An 18,138-nucleotide genomic window follows, 5' to 3' on the forward strand; every position below is an offset into this window, starting at 1 on the left:
AGTCTCCCTGACCACGTGGTCTGGGGGCGGAGCTGGGGCCTATTTAAGGCCGCCCTGCCGGCTCCGGCCCTCAGTCAGCGCTTGGCTCCAGTTGAGGACGGAGCCAAGCTGGAAGGGAGGAGGCGCTGGAGTGCTTCTCCCACCCACCCACCACTTGGTTCTGGGCTTTTTGTCACAACTTGTGGGCAGCAGCATAGGCCAGGATCTGCACAGTGTGGTACTAGGGCTACGGAGCTCTGGTTTGGGAGTCAGTCGGGACCCGGGGGCGAATAGGGCAGGCGTATGGCCATTGCAGGGGCCATAACACAAGAGTGCCTCCCGGTGACTAGGGACTTAGCGAATATGTGAACGCATGGCAGAGTTGCGGTCAAGCAGTGTTCCTTAGCCCCTAGGTCATCCCAATGCCTGCTGGGGACCAGGCTTTTACTAATCAGACAAATATGGGGTTGTTTGATTTTGCAGATCCTGACCTCATGCTTTGTGCCAACCCTACCAATTGTTTGCTAATTAATAAAGTTGTGGCCTTTCCTCCAGCTTGGTCTCCTGTGGTTATTTGGCAGCAGCATCTGAGGCAATAAGAAATGTAGATGTAGAACATGTGGATACTCTTAGATTAGTATGTGGAAATGTGGAAAATTAAGGCTGCATCTACACTGCAAAATTAATGCAGGTTGAAACTGCTTTAATTGCCATGGCTCAATGCTATGAATTTCTGGGATTTGTGGTTTTGTGAGAAGTTGAGTCTTCTGTCTCAGAGAGCTTTGGTGCCACAACAAACTACATATCCCAGGATTTCATAGGATGAAGCCATGGCAATTAAAGTGGTGTCAAACTGCATTAATTATGCTGTGTGACAGCAGCACTAGATCAATAGACAATTATCGATAGACAGACAGACAGACAGACAGACAGATAATCTAACAGGGTCCAAAACACAGTGCAGAAATAATCCAGTTTGAGACCACTTTAACTGTCCTGGTTCAGTGCTAGGGAATTCTGGGAATTGTAGTTTTGTGAGATATCTAGCCTTCTCTGTCAGAGAGCTCTGGTGCCACAATACTGTACAATTCCCAGGACTCTGTGGCATTCTACCAGGGCAGTTAAAGCAGTCTCAAAGTGAATTATTTCTGCACTGTGTTTTGGACTTCAGTTAATTATACAGTGGACCCTTGTTATACACTGGGATTTGGTTCCAAGATCCCCTGTGTATAACAAAATCAGTGTATGCTCAAGTCCCATTAGATATATTGACATAGAAAAATGGTGTCCCTTATAAAAAATGGAAAATCAAGGTTTGATATTTGAAATTTATACTTTTTTTGAACATTTTCAAACCATGTATGCTTGAATCCATGTATAACAAATCCGTGTATAAGAAGGGCCGACTGTATTTGGCTAGTCTCTAACACTGGCACATTACAAGAGTGTATGCAAGACAAAAATATTTTGTAGTAACTTCTGTTTCAAAAATACAATAATCAGTACATGTCTACTTTTCTTCATGAAATCAGAGGTTTTGTAGTTCACCAGAGAAAAGCATTACCATGTCCTCCCCTCAATCTTCATCTATCCAGCTGATGTAACCTACCTAAATGGATTCTCGGGTACCTGTAGGCATGAAGGATGGGACCTGTCAATTGCAAGCATCCAAGATCGATGCATCACCTGTCTTTACCAAGATAAATCAGATTATAAGCATAGATCTCAGCTTTTCAGCACATATCTTCAGTACTCTTGACAGCCTGCATCAGGCAGGGGGATAACATTCCCCAGTCCCACAGATGACACATTGATGTCCTTGACCTGGGAAAATATAAATCAAGTGCACACCCCACCTGGCCTCCTCAACCTCCACCCCAAGTTGCAAGTTTAAAATTGTTATTGTAGCAGTTTTCTTTTCTAAGGATCTGGAGTGCAACAGTTGATCTGTATTTGCTATCATTGCATAATGGAAGCCTAAACAACAAATATTGCAAAACCATAAATAACTCCAAATATCAATTAATGCTTGGGTATCTTTAAGCCAATAAAAATTCAGAATAAAACTGTTCCAATCCACAGAAATTTAGTCCCTAAGAAAATTACACCCCTGTAAGGTTATGCCTTTTATTGTGCTAAGATGTCACAAGATTTTACAGTTTTTTTTTTTAAAAAAATATTAAGTGGAACATATTTTTAAATGCTATTTTTAATGTGAAGACCTCATTCAAAAATAAAAGTATACAAATGTGAATTTTTATTATTATTATTTTAATAGGAAGCAAAGGGCCATACCTGCTACTAGGCAGAATGAGGCAGCCCCCTCATGAACAATTTTTTTGTACTATACAGGAGCAAATAGTTAATGATTTGATTTGTTCCAGTTGTATCCTAGTTTGGATGTGGTGCCTCTGACATTTTCTTTCTAAGGAAGCAAAATAACATTACTGTGTTTGTATAATATCTACTTTGGATAATATACACCTTTGTTGCTACTGTTAACTGCCCTTGTTGCTACTGTTAACTGCCCTTGAGCCGATGTTGACCCATGATGACCCGTGGATGAGACATCTCCAAGACTCCATGTCCTCCCCTGCTCTGCTTAGTTCCTGTAAATTCATACTTATGTCCTCTTTAATAGAGTCCATCCATCTAGCATGCAGCCTTCCTCTCTTTCAGCTTCCCTCCACCTTTCCTAGCATTATTGGGGGGTTTTCCCCAATGAGTCGTGCCTCCTCATGATGTGACCAAAGTACAACAGCCTTAGTTGTCATCCTGACTTCCAGGGAGCTTTTGGGTGTGGTCTGTTCTAAGACCCATTTATTTGTATTTTTGCCTGTCCATGGAGTCCTTAGCATTTTCCACCACCACATCTCAGATGAATTGATTTTCTTCCTATCCACTTTCTTAACTGTACAGCTCTTGCATCCATAAATGGTGATAGGAAATACAATGGCTTGTACAATTCTAATATTTGTGCTCAGTTGTATATCTTTACATTTTATGATCTTTACTAGTTCTTTCATAGCTGCCCTCTCCATTCTTATTCTTCTTATGATTTTTTCACTGCAGTGCCTGTTCTGATCAAGGTTTGATACCAGATATGAGAACTCTTTTACTGTTTCTATTTCCTCATTGTCTAAGTTGAATCTCTAAATTCTCTGTGGTCATTATTTTTGTTTAATAATAAGCCTGCCTTTGGACTTTCTTCCTTGACCTTCCTTAGTAGTTCTTCTAGGTCTGCGATGTTTTCTAATAGTAGTATGGTGTCCTCTGCATACCTTCTTCTTCTTCTTCTTCTTCTTCTTCTTCTTATTATTATTATTAACCTTTATTTATGAAGCGCTGTAAATTTACACAGCGCTGTACATACAATCTTTTTAGTTAGACGGTTCCCTGCCCTCAGGCTTACAATCTAAAAAGACATGACACAGAAGGAGAAGGGAGTGGTGGAGGGAAAGGGTAAGAGGTCCAGCAGTTCCTCTCTACTTCCAAGGCCTGGACCAAGGCAGATGGACTGGAGGGAGGGCTTGGCTTCATAATGGATGGTTAATCTTCTTCCAGGGAAAATACATACTCTCAAGTAGGATAATACATATACAGTACATAGCAATACAGGAAATGGTTTGATAAACAGGCACCAAAAGAACATCAAATAGTAAGCGACAATTATGCAATGCCTGGGAAGGCTTCTCTGAACAGGGTGGTTTTCAACTCTGTTTTGAAGCTGGTTAAAGAAGTGATGGCTCTTGCTTGTGGGGGAAGAAGGTTCCAGGAGTGAGGGGCAGCAAGTGAAAAGGGGCGAATCTGGGATGGGGCAGAGGAAATCCTGGGCTGAGACAGCAGACCTTGACTACCAGAACGGAGGGCCCAAGCGGGAAGGTGAGGAGAAAGAAGGTCTGATAAGTAAGGAGGGGCCAGTCCATGGAGGGCTTTAAATGTCGACAGCAGGAGCTTATACTGAATGCAGAAAGGGAGGGGGATCCAGTGAAGGGATGCCAACACAGGAGAGATGTGGTCAGAGCGGCGGTTGGAAGTGATAATGCGTGCAGTTGAATGCTGGACAGAGATTAAAGGACGGAGGTGAGAAAGAGGAAGCCCAGCCAGGAGGACGTTACAGTAATCAAGTCGTGAGATACCTTAGATTGTTGGTATTCCTTCCTCCTATTTTCACTCCTCCCTCTTCCATGTCTAAACCTGCTTTCCTTACAATATGCTCTGCATGTAAGTTGAATAGGTAGGGTGAAAGGATGCAGCCTTGTCTGACTCCTTTGCCAACTGGGAACCGTTCTGTTTCTCTGAGTACTGTCCTGACAGTAGCCTCTTGTCCTGATTACAGATTCCTCATTAGGACTATCAGATTTGTTGGCACTCAAAGGGTGTTCCATAGTCTTTCATGATCTATGCAGTCAAAGGTTTTGCCATAGTCTATAAAGGACATGCTGATTTTCTTTTGGAATTCCTTAGTGCACTCCATTAGCCATCATATATTTGTATTGTAATCTCCAGTGCCTCTTTCTTTCCTGAATCCCACTTGAACCTTGGGAATTTCTCTCTCCATGTATGATTGAAGTCTATGTTGCACAATTTTGAGCATAATTTTGCTTGCATGAGAGATTAGATGTATTTTCCTATAATTGCTGCAGTCGTTTGTGTCTCCTTTTTTATGGATAGGGATGTATATCGAATGTTTCCAATCTGTTGGCCATCATATATTTTTCATATCTGTTGACATATGTTGATTAGCACTGGAACTGGTTATGTCACAGCAGACTGGAGCAATTTGATTGGAAAACTATCTGTTCTTGGTAATTTATTTTTTCCCATTTCTCTAATTGCAGGTTCCATCTCACTTTTTAGAATTTGGGGTTCATCTTCACACAGCTCTTTGTGTTCTTCATTTTGTCATCCCTTTTATATAACTCTTCTGTGTATTGCATCCAGCATCTTTTTATTCCTTCCTAGTCTTGAATTATACTATATTTATTGTCATAGAGCTGTGTTGGCGAACCTATAGCATGCATGCCATGTTTGACACGTCACCTAGAATCATAGAATCATAGAGTTGGAAGAGGCCTCAAGGGCCATCCAGTCCAATCCCCTGTCATGCAGGAAATCTAAATCAAAGCATCCCCGACAGATGGCCATCCAGCCTCTGTTTAAAAACCTCTAAGTAGGACATTCCACTACACTGTGAGGGAGTTTGTTCCACTGTCAAACAGCCCTTACTGTCAGAAGTTCTTCCTAATGTTGAGGTGGAATCTCTTTTCCTGTAGCTTGCATCCATTGCTCTGGGTCCTAGTCTCTGGAGCAGCAGAAAACAAGCTAGCTTTCCCCTCAATATGAAATCCCTTCAAGTATTTAAACAGGGCTATCATATCACCTCTTAACCTTCTCTTCTCCATGCTAAACATCCCCAGCTCCCTAAGTTGTTCCTCATAGGGCATGGTTTCCAGACCCTTCACCATTTTGGTCGCCCTCCTTTGGTATCCAGTATCTCAATGTCCTTTTTGAATTGTGGTGCCCAGAACTGGACACAATATTCCAGGTGGGACCTGACCAGAGCAGAATAAAGTGGGAATGTTACTTTCCTTGATCTAGACACCATACTTCTATTGATGCAGCCAAAAACCGCATTGACCTTGTTAGCTGCCGCATCGCACTGTTGACTCATGTTCAATTTGTGATCTACTTGGATTCCTAGATCCCTTTCACATGTAGTCTCATTCAGCCAGGTGTCTCCCATCCTATATCTGTGTATTTCATTTTTCCGCCCTAAGTGCACTACCTTGCATTTATCCGTGTTGAATTTCATTTTGTTAGCTTTGGCCCAGTTTTCTAGTGTGTTCAGATCACTTAGAATCTTAATCCTGTCCTATGGGTTGTTAGCTACTCCTCCTAATTTGGTGTCATCTGCAAATTTGATAAGTATACCCCAATTCTTTCATCCAAGTCTTTGATAAAGATGTTGAATAACACTGGGCCCAGGACAGAGCCCTGTGGGACCCCACTGGTCACTTCTCTCCAGAATGAAAAGGGAGCCATTGTTGAGCACCCATTGGGTTCAGCCAGTCAACCAATTACAAATCCATGTAACAGTTGCCTTGTCTAGCCCACATTCTATGAGCTTGTTTGAAAGAATATCATGGGGGACTTTGTCAAAGGCCTTACTGAAATCAAGATATACTATATCGACAGCATTCCCTTTGTCTAGCAAGCTGGTAATTTTATCAAAAAAAGAGATCAGGTTTGTCTGGCATGACTTTTCTCTGAAACCTGTGTTGATTTTATGTGATTATGGAATTGCCTTCTAGATGTTCACAGACTCTCTGTTTAATTATCTGCTCCAGAATCTTTCCTGGTATAGATGTCAGACTATTGTTTGGATCCTTTTTTTTTCCCTTTTTGAAGATGGGGACAATGTTTGCCCTCCTCCAGTATGCTGGGACTTCTCCTGTTCTCCAGGAGTTTTCAAATATGATTGCAAATGGCTCCGATATTACATTTGTCAGTTCTTTTAATACGCTTGGATGTAGTTCATCTGGTCCTGGAGACTTATATTCATTTAGGTTAAACAGGTATTCCTGTACTATCTCTTTACTTATTCTGTTCTGAAATTCCCCTATTCTGTCTTCTGCTCCATTATCCTCAGGCTGAGCACCCTTTGCCTTTTCTGAGAAGACGGAGGCAAAAAAGGTGTTGAGTAATTCTGCCTTATCTCTGTCCCCTGTTAGCATTTTGCCATCTTCTGCATGCAGTGGCCCTACCTTTTCCTTCTTCTTCCTTTTGCTGTGGACATATCCCAAAAAGCCTTTTTTGTTGTTCTTAACCTCTCTAGGAAACCTGAGTTCATTCTGTGCTTTAGCTTTTCTGACTTTACCCCTACACATGCTCGCTATTTGTTTGAATTCCCCTTTGGTGATTTCCCCCCTTTTTCCATTTGAGATGAGGGAAGTTCAAAAAGCAAGGTCACCTGCTCAACACACCTGAACCCATTTTAAATCAGGTTTATCTTGTTCGTGGTGGGAATTGGGTTCATAAACTGCTACCATTGCTGCAAAACTCTCCTTGCAAATCCCCTACTTCATGCACTCAAAAAATGGCTACCTTGGGAAAGAGGCCTTGCAATGCCTATCTTTAGCTGATAAAGATGCACAGAGCTTCATTTTCTCTACAGAACTGTAAGACTTAAGACTATATGCTTCATAATTGTTAGCAGGAAATGGTGCTCCATTATCACTTATTCTTGTCAAGATGAAATGTTGCAGGATGTTGTCAGTACTGGAATGCATCCTTCTCACCACATTTCTCCAACCTATTGCCATTTTTTTTTCTTGGAAAAGGTGTGTAGGGAGGAAAGAGTGGCATGGAATGTGAGCTCTATGGCTTTGGGAATTTTGAACATGAGTATCAAATGCATAGCAGGAAAGTGTATAAGATGAACTTTGGCTCAGCACTCTGTCTATGAGTGTTTCATCACTCAAACATTTGCTTAATGAGCTCTAGGAGAGTTGCTTCTTTCCTTTATGTCCTGAAATCTCCTGTAGTCTTAGGAAAAAGAATTACTACTATTGTTATCTTCATCATGTCCCTTCCATGCTTCATGTGTTTAAGTCAATCAGTAACTCTCATCAAAATATATGTAACACATTCCTCAAAACAAGAACTCACCTGTTACTACTGCAGCATTCTGCGTGCAATCAAACCATATTGGACAGATGATACATTTCAATATTTTCCCACAATACTGGGAACTTAAGACACACCCACACCCACTCTAAGCTACTGTTTGTTGCCTTTCAATAGATTTCTCCAAGTTATCCTTAAATATTAAATCTACAAGTATGCCAGCTCTAGCTGGCAGCTTTTCAAGCTCACTGTGATTCTTTCAGCATTTTAAATTTAACCAAGATCTTGCATGAGTTTAGTGCTGCTTTCCACAGCAAGACAGGAAAAAATTCCACTTTTGCATTTTAACCTTATGCAAATATTTGTCTTTTCTTGTTAACATAATTCAGTGATATATACCAGACATCACGTTTCCAGGCTCCTAAGAACATTATTATTTTTCCTGAAGTTTGAACAGAATACCCTTCAAGATATTTCAGTATTATTGCAGCATCACTAAGCACTACATGTTTAAAAAGTATGCCAGCAATGAAATACCTGAAAATTTATTTTTAAAAAACCACCTCAGGCAACTTGACTAGCATATTTCATATGAGGTAGTCAAGTGTTCCAGACTTTATTTTAATAAATGCAAATGCTACAATTTAGTAAGGCAATTTCTGCTAAGAATAGGAAGAAGATCTAGTATGAGGTATCTTCATAATAATCTAATTCATAACTGCACAGACATTCTATAAAGACATGTGTGAAACCCCTGTGAAATATGACCAATTTGTCAGTGGCATCTGGTGGCTCATATGCCTGCGAAGTGGTAAACCCCAGGTTTTAATCTTGACTTTAAAGGAGCTATCCTACATGTTGAATCCTATCCCTCACAATAGAAATAGCACTTTGGACAGATCCTTTAACAGTTCATATTAAAACCTAAACTGGATTCATCATCCCACTGACATGGGACTCACAGCTACTACTACACTGTAAATGCAGATTTTGTGAAGCAAGCTTTCTTTTCTATTCTTTTTTTAAAAATTACACCACAATGGTAAGTTATAAAGGCAAAGAATATATGTACATAGTGGTTTTGTTCAGAAGCCCCCTGCCATCAGCTACCTCCCAAATAATAAATTCAAAACAAAAACAAATACCAATGTCAAAGATAAACTCAGGCTTTGAAACTTCTATGGATATTGGCTGTGAGAGCTCTGGATCTGGTTGATTGAAATGAACCCTTTTTAAAAATCTGACTGGTAGGTACATTGAAATATGCATGTGCATATGGTTCCATCGTGTAAAAGACTTTGCTCCTCTCAATGCATTAAATGACTCTCAGCCATGTTTTCCAGGAACTTATTCTCATACTTAAGTTCATCTCAAGATAGTCCAACTGATAACAGACATCACTTTTTCTGGAACTAACAGAGAAGATGTTTATCTCTATAATTATGGAGGGGAACCATTGGTCAATGGTTTAACCTGGACCATGGAAGTTCTCCATCTGGCTATGGCATACTCCAGGTAATCTCCTCCTCCAGGCCTCTGTGTGAAGGAAATCCTTGCTGTCTTCAGTCATCAATCAGCAGTAGTTGACCAAAAAGAGGACAGAGGCTACGCTCCATTTCAGATGCAAAGCATAAGGGAGTGCAATGGTGGCTTCTCCCTCACTGATGTGCCAGAAAAGGGAAGAAGGGCTTGGCTGTTTGGAACACAGGAATAAGAATTGAGTGTAAAAGGGATAAGACCAGCCTGTTCAGGACTAGTGAAGGCGAGAGGGGGAAAAGAAGAAACTGAGACCATATGACTGTCCAATACTGTAACTGCACCTGGAACTTATTTAATGGGAGGGTTAATGCAGCAGCATCAGCATGATTGAAGCTATTGATTGTCTATCAGTGCAAATGTGTGCTACAGTCATGAGTGGCCTACAGACTAGCTACAGATGCTACTATCCTGCTTCTATTTCACTTTTTGAGTCTTATGTGATATTATCTTCTTTGGCTTATGATGACCCTATGAATGAGTGGCCTCCCTGTCATCAATGGCCCCACTCAGGTCTTGCAAACTTAAGTCTGTGGCTTCTTTCACTGTGTCTATCCATCTGCAAGGTGGTCTTCCTCTTTTCATACTGCCTTCCACCTTGTCAAACGTTATTTCTATTGAGTCATGTCTTCTCGTGATATGACCCAAATACAACAGTCACAGTTTAGTAATTGGATTCCACATAAAACCCAGGTCTGATTTGTTCTGGACCCATTTGTGTGTCCTTTTGGCAGTCCTTTTACACAACTGTCTTCTAGCATCACTTTTTCAAACACTGATTCTCTTCCACTCAGTGTTTTTTACTGTCCAGTTATTATAAGGATGCATAGAAATTGGGATGGACAATCCTGACTTTAGCATTCAATTATATATATATATATATTTACTTATTTTACTTATTTACTTCATTTTATGCCACGTTTCTCCCAGAAGGGACTTTATACTTTAGGATCTTGTCTAGTTCTTTAACACCCATCCTTCTACATAGCCTTATTATGGTTTATTTTTATATATTTTTTTTTACAGCAATTCTATTCTGATTAATGACTGAGCCAAAGTATGGAAAATCTTTTAACTATTTCAGTTCTTACCATCAATTCTTAATTAATGTAAATATAAATTATCATTAATCATTACTGTTATTTTCTTAATGTTCAACTATACACCTGCATTTGCCCTTTCTTTCTTGAATTTCCTTGCTATTGTCTTGCAAGTAGTATGGTATCATGTGCATATCTTACACTGCTGGTGTGCCTTCCTCCAATTTTTACACTTCCTTCCTCCATATCTAATTTAGTTTTGTATAGGATACTATTCAGCATACAAGCTAAACAAATAAGGTGATAAAATGCAGCCGTTACTGACTTCTTTGCCAGTGGCGAACTGTTCTGTCTTTCTACATTTTGGCTTGACAGCAGCCTCTTATATTGAGTACAGGTTACACATTAAGATAATCAAAGGTTGTGGCACATCCATTTCTTTAGGAATGATCCATAGCTTTTCCAAAACTGCACAATTAAAAGTTTTACTATAATGTATAAAGCACAATCTGATTTTGTTCTGAAATTCTTTTGTGTGCTTCATTATCCAATGTACGGTATGTTTTCATGATTCCTAGTGCCACTTCCTCTTCTGAATCCAGCTTGGACTTCTGACATTTTTTGTTCCATATATAGCAAATATCTTTGTTGTAGAATTTTGAACATCACTCCACTTGCATGGAAAATTGATGCAATGGTCCTGTGGCTACAGCAATCACTGGTGTCCCTTTTCTTGGGGACTGGAATGTATAATGATTGTTTCCTATCTGTGGGCCATTGTTTTGAAAATTTGACCTAGTATTAAGAATGGATATTGCACATTGACCAACATAGAAATCATATAGACTACATAATTGGAAGGAGAATATGAAGAAGTTCTATACTTTCTGCAAAAAACAAGACTCTGATCTGTTTAATTTATATGTTAAACATATCATACATAAAGTTGAATTAGACTTGGAGGAAGGAGCCATGAAAAATGAAGAATGGAAAAAACAAGATTTGCAGATACCATATTGCTAGCATAAAATAGCAAAGACTTGGAACAAGTATTGAAGAAAGCCAAGGGAGGAAGTGATAAGACAAGCTTATCATTCATTCATTCATTCATTCATTCATTCATACAGTGATGTATAAGTTCAATAAAATATAGTTTTCCCTGTCTGCATTTCTTTTCTGGCCATTACTATTATTTGTTTCATTTCATGATCATTATTGATAATAACTGTGTTGTAGAAAAGATGTAATGTTAAAAAATAATCCACACTGGATGTCAAATATATTAGGCTTGCCACTGCTGATCAAAGACACCTTCCTAGCATTGCTCCTCCATCCTTCCTCATGCAAAGGAGGAGAAGATGTAATAATGAACATTCTCTCAGCTGCTGTTTTTGCATTCAGCTGACATTGTTTTATTCCTCTTCCCTCTATCTTAATTTAGGGGGAAAGGCTGGTGAAATAAAGAGGTTTGTGGAAAATCTCACACAGCACTTTGGTTGCAAACCCATTGGGGTCAAGAGAGGTGGATGGCCTCTGAAGCCATCCATCCAGGATAGACAGAGGAATCTAGCCACTCAGTTCAGATTCCTCTCCCCTGTTCTGAAATGCCTGAAAGGTAATTCTGATTTTTATTTATATATATATATATATAATCCTGAAAACCATCTGTGTACTTAACACATACAGATAAATGGTCATCTCACCAGGTGACAGAAGTACTAAAGAAATATTAGAAAGATCCAGACAGGTCAATTTATTACATGTTAAATACCAAATGGAGCATTATTGCAATGTCATATGAAAAGCAACAGTGTCAGTAACCATTTAGATCATGCAAAATGCACCTTTTTAGCATTTAGCCTTATACATTCCCTGTCACAAACTTAACAGTTTCCCTGCTTTCCATTTCTATATTCAAGATCTCAGAGAAAATTATATACATTGCCTTCTGGCTGTCAGAAAATATCCTGAGCTGGTAAGCCCAGTAATAGAACGAAACGACCTGCAAATTCATTGCGAAGTCACAGATTCCCCAGGCATAATCCTCATGCCAAGATGGGAGCTCAGTTACTTAAGAAGGTGTTTTCAGGGCGTTATTCTTGTGCTTTATTCACCTTTGAATTTGTTTATCCAGTTCATGGGCTTTGTGTTTAATACCTCAAGGGAGTTAAAGTCGAAATGGTGCAGAATGATAAAGCAATGCAATAGAAGCAATTTGGCACCTTTCCCACTTGTCTGGATTTGCTATTTTCAGCTCACAGAAAGGGATCAGTGATGAATGTTAGATATATGTTTGCATACACAAAAAAGCTATGACGTATTACACGAGGCATATGGGTGTTCTTTTCCCAGATGTGAGAAGTGAGTATAGTAAAATTCTTTAGCCTGCACTTCCCTCCTCCAAATAAATAAATAAATCAGTATGATCTTGGAAAATAGTGGCCTATGTTGCCTATCCCAAGATTTTGTCTTGTATTACAACATAAAACAAAATTTGATACCCTGCATTTTGTACAATATATGCCATCTATATGACTTAGGCTCTAGACAGTGATGTCTAAACAATAGTATAAACAAATTCAGCCCCACAGTTTTGACATACTGCTGCTGAGAGCTTTCTTTAATCCACCTTCAGAACTTCTGAAGCTGACAACCATTCAAAGTTTTTGCATTCCAAAATGATACATGGCTTGGTCTTTTCATTGTCCTGTATCTGTTGCTATTAGATCCAAATGGCTTGCATTGTAATGAACATTACTTTTCTGAGGCTCCTTTAATGAACATACCACATGAAAATATAAGAATGGTAATGATACCAGCAATACTGATTTACTAAGTAGTTTTGGGCAACAGTTTCAATAAACTTCAATTTGATATAGATACAATATTGCTTTAAAATATTGCATTGCTTACTTTCCACCCTTTCCCAACCAATGGAAGGCTCTACTCCAGGAGGCTTTTGACCTTCCTTGCAATTTGTATAATATCTATTTATTTAACAATGTACTAGTTCTACAGGGGGTACTTGAAAATCATTCAGGAAGAATGTGGTTATCATTCTTTAAAGCAACAGTGGTTATTCCCAAAGCAAAGACAATCCCCTTAGTTTCTATAGATCATCATCATCATCATCATTATTATTATTATTATTATTATTCCATTTTATTTATAAAGCGCTGTAAATTTGCACAGTGCTGTACGTAGAATGGATAAGATCGATAAGAATAATAAAACCTGCCATGGCGTACAATCTAAAAATAACAAATGCATATAACTGCAGATAGTAATACAAGCTCATTATTTCTAGCTTCTAGTAATGCTCTGGCTTATTTCTTGTTCACTTCTATATTCAAACTGCTCTTCTCTTTCTGTGGCACATGCACACAATACTTGGTGAGGTGGGTGGGAAAATACTGATTTTAGCTTTTTTCTTTTTTACTAAATGTGACCATTCCATTGCATTAGTGTGTGTTTCTCAAAATCTGAGCTCTACTTTTTCTTGTTTTTGTATTGCAAGAATTTGTGATGGGGAGACATGGAAATTTTAGCATTTTTTAAAGCTGTCATATGTATTCAAGCCAACTCCAGCTTATGGCAACACCATCAAATGGTTTTCTTGGCAAGATATAGTTAAAGGGGTTTTGCCATCATCTTCCTCTAAATGCATCCTGCACCTAGGATGGCCTCCCACCCAAATACTAACCAGGACTGACCAAGCTTAGCTTCTGAGATCAAACAGGATCTGGTGTCTTCATATATTAAAGAATTTAGTGTATTTAAGCACTAAATTAGATACTTTATCTAATGTATGCACCCCTCTCTTTTGCCTTTTTTCTTAACATACGTATTTTGTATTTAGTTCTACTCCATTAACTAGCACATGTTTGTGTGCATCTTTCAAAGATATGCTTTTTGAATCGTGCCCCTTTATTTGCTAAGCTCCTAGATAACACCTTCAACTACTTCAGGTGTCTTCCAAAGACCATGATATTTCAGAGACCTAGAAACAGACCACCCGCCAGTCCTGACACCCAAACAAATTAAAGTGTGGTTTGTTCCATCAATTTTATGTAATACTGTATTGCCTCAACTGATGGTGTTAAACATCTGACACTTGGATCAATCTGATGCAGCAGTACTGTGAAACTCTTTACTTTGTCAGTGTCAGCTTTAAGCCTATCCAGTTCCCTGAGTTAATGGATTTTTAAAAAGCTTATCTGAACCTTCAGTTTATAGAATCAATGCACCTAGTCTTGAAGACTAAAGAATTAGGGACAGGTTTGAATGTCAGAGATTAATCTAAACACCCAGCACTTTGTACATAAGCCTGTAAGTGGTTAGAACATCCATCCTGCTAACAGCTATTAATTCCCCTGCACAGGGGTTTCACATGTTCATTCAATTAAAGTAGTTAAACAGAAATCAAAAGGGAGCATTTTCCCACTTTCTCCAAAATATTTTCAGATGATAGAAGAAAGGTGATTTTAACCAGCTGACTGTGAAACATTAAATGCCGGAGATTAGCTAACATGGGCTAAAACATGTGGATTAAATATGACATTGAGAGAGAATTATGCATGTTAATATAGAAAGATACAGTGGAGATTTTCTAACCTGCATTTTTTTCTCAAGATACATTACAAAATCTTGCTAAAAATATAAAGAAAAATTAATCTAGTTAGAATATCTAAATGCACCCTGTTCTGAATCCTCTATGTATCCATGATTCTACTTTGTAGTATGTACGCTAGAGGGGGGAAAGTCAGATTTATTCACTTTTTAAATAGATACTTGTGATATATATTGTCTGTAAACTGAAGAAGTAATGTTTAATGCACAATTGTCATGTACCATGCCCCAACCTTTTAAATCCCTTCTAAGACTACATCTTTGAGATTCCAGAGTTCTTAAACCTGCTTATAACTGGGAGGAAAAGCTTTTCTAGATTTTTTTTTTTTTAAGTTAGGGAAGGAGATGTTGTCATGCTCCAAAACTAGGACCATCTCTTTTATTTTTCTACTTTCCACAACCTAATGTAAAAGAAAAACTATAGAGGCACTTCATTGTCATCAGAGAAAGAAGAAAATAATCTTTTCACCCATATTACCACAAATGGGTTTGTTTGTTCAGTCCTTGAGAAGTGCAGGAGAAATCGTGCCCCTCCTCTTTATGTGCATGTATGTATTATGTGTGCCCCTGTATTCTCTTTGTGTGTGTTTCTGTAGTGTAGTAATAACAGCAGTAGCAATATTTATTCTACAGCTTCTGTTAAAAATAGAAATACTCATATGCATGCACACACACATACATGGATGTACCATCCAATATATATATATAGGCTTGTATTTGCCTCCTTTCCTTCACAGAAGACTGTTGTGTAGGCAGTGGTATAGAGATAGACAGATAAATATGCATACAGCAGGTTTTCTCAGTGATGATAATCCAAGATCTAGAAAATGTCTACAGCACTGTTCAAAGAGAGTCTTAGGGCCTTTTTGGGCCTCCTTCCAGTTGGCATGGGACTGCAGCATTTACATGCCACATGCTCCCAAGCCGAAGCCATCCAGATATTTACACAGGGGCCAGCTTCCACATGCTCTGACGGCACAGCGTTTACACACCCTACTCCACCGGAACACCTTAAAGCCAGCTTCCTGCTGTGGCAGGGAGAAAAAGCTAGCTTTTTGTCAGTGCAGAAAGAAACAGCTATTTGCTGCTCCTTTTTTGGCTGGCAAAAAGGTGGATTGGGGCTGTGGTGTGTGGTTGCTGTGGATCCAATCCAGCTTCGGAAGGGGTGGCTTGACGCCACCCCTTCAAGACGATCTGTTTCACCCCTTAGTATGCTATCCAGATAGCATGGCCACACTGCTTTCTAGTCTCTGTATTAATTGCTTTCATCTTTGTAATTTCCAATGGAATCCAAAGGGCTTCCTTCAGAATAGACCCACATAGGATGGTACTGTTAATTTTGTAATAAGTATGGATTTTTTTTCATTACAGTTAAGAAGCATTTTTCCAGTCGATTCAGCCTTTTTACAACATAATCCCTATATTTCCATTCATCATTGCCAAGAGTGTACAAGAAATCCCATTCATTCCCCTTACTGCTGACAAATTTAATTTCTCAGCTAGAAAGACCTAATAATTCCCCACCATATTGGGTTAAATAAAATCATTTATGGATAGGTGTTGTGGTAAAAGGCTGTGTTGTTACCTTTCCCCCCCACATACTTTAATGAGAGGTAAATGTTTTATGCTCCACTGAGACACGTCCAAACTGATCCATATTTTTCTTCTTAAAATATAGAATCTCTCTCTCTCTCTCTCTCTCTCTCTCTCTCTCTCTCTCTCTCTCATTCTCTCTCTGTATGGCTTCCAGACATAATAGAAGTACTAGGCAGAATACTTAGGCATACTCCACTTACAATTGCTTGCATTTGCTTCTATTCCTCTCAAGCAGACTGATGTGTAGCCAAACAGGAACCTAACAAGCAGTCCTGAATTGCCAGTATTAAGGTAATAATGTGGGGTGATGTTCTTAGGATTCCAGATGAGTGGTGCAGACATCTATGATCCTGTGGCTGTTTTGTGTGGGTCTGAAGCTTAGGTTCATTGTGTGTAAAGAGGCCTGCTCCTCTGAGGGGAGTGAAATTTAGTTGATCTTTGAGAGTATTCTTATAATTTACATGAAAAAGATCAAGATTTCAGGTTCCATTTTTTTTGTTTATTTGTTTGTTTGTTTTAAAAAATAAAGTGCCTTTGAGCCCACTTTGAGAGCAGAGCAGAGCCTATCCTATCCCTGGGAATGCAAGATGATGTTTTAAGGCAGTGATACAGATATTAATAATGGGCTTAAGGAATAGCCTACATCTTTTATTTAATCTTTAAAAATGATAGTTTAAATCTCATAGTTTTTTTTTTAAATGAGATGTTTAACACTGGCAGGTCATTTGGCCTGCTGAAATGCAGAATGCAGATGTTATGGATCACTATAATTTTACAATATTGCTGCATCAATGAACACATCAGCAGTTACTGTATTCAGACCAGGAGTGTAAATCTTGACTTGGTTCATCCTAGGCTGTAAATATGTTTTAACAAAAAATACCTTCTTGCTAAGTTGTTTTAATCTTGTTGGCATCAGAGATATTTTGCAAATTTTAAAGACCAGTTTTTGCACCTATCTATGAAGGTACTGAATAGAATGTCATTATAAATATCACCTCCATGGACTGTAAAATAAAGGTACCTGTACTAATATTGGAGCTATTGGTGCAGTACAGAGTGCCGAAAAATGGGCCCCTGGCGGGACCTGTTTTCTCTCCACAGGGAAGCCGCAGCCGCCAAACTACGCGGCTTCCCTGTGGAGTAAAAAGAACCCGCAAAAAGCGAGTTCTTTTTATGCTGCAGTTGCGGCATAACAAGTGTGTCACTGGCGCACTCATTACACAAGCGCCGCATGGCACCATGCGGATGCTGCGTGGCACTTGCATAACAATGGTGGCACCCATGTGTACAAGGCACCACCATTTTGATGTGCTAGGGTTGAGTGGCATCTGGAAGCGCTGCCCCGAGGCAACCCTACCACATGACAAGGGCGTCGGAAAGGGCCAGTCTATACCGGCCCATTTTTTGCATCTTTTTGATCAAGCAATCTGCCCTCTTATGCTTGCTCTGCATGTGTGCACTTTTCAACACAAAATGGAAAGATATTAGTTTTATGTAGAGTTTTTTGTGCAAATTGTAAAAATATAAAATAAAACAAAAAAGTGCTTGGTACCTTGCTCTCATGCTGGAAGCACGAAATCTCACAGGTATTAGAGAATTGTTGACAGACTGTGTCATGTCATCCTGTTTTGAACAAAGTTGAAATAATCATTGTGTGTGTGTGTGTTTACATCCTTAATATGATGCAGTAACTTCTGCAGGATGGAACATGTTGCAAACTTAGAGG

Source organism: Sceloporus undulatus, chromosome 3 (genome assembly GCF_019175285.1).
Source record: "Sceloporus undulatus isolate JIND9_A2432 ecotype Alabama chromosome 3, SceUnd_v1.1, whole genome shotgun sequence".
In the NCBI taxonomy this organism is placed as follows: domain Eukaryota; kingdom Metazoa; phylum Chordata; class Lepidosauria; order Squamata; family Phrynosomatidae; genus Sceloporus; species Sceloporus undulatus.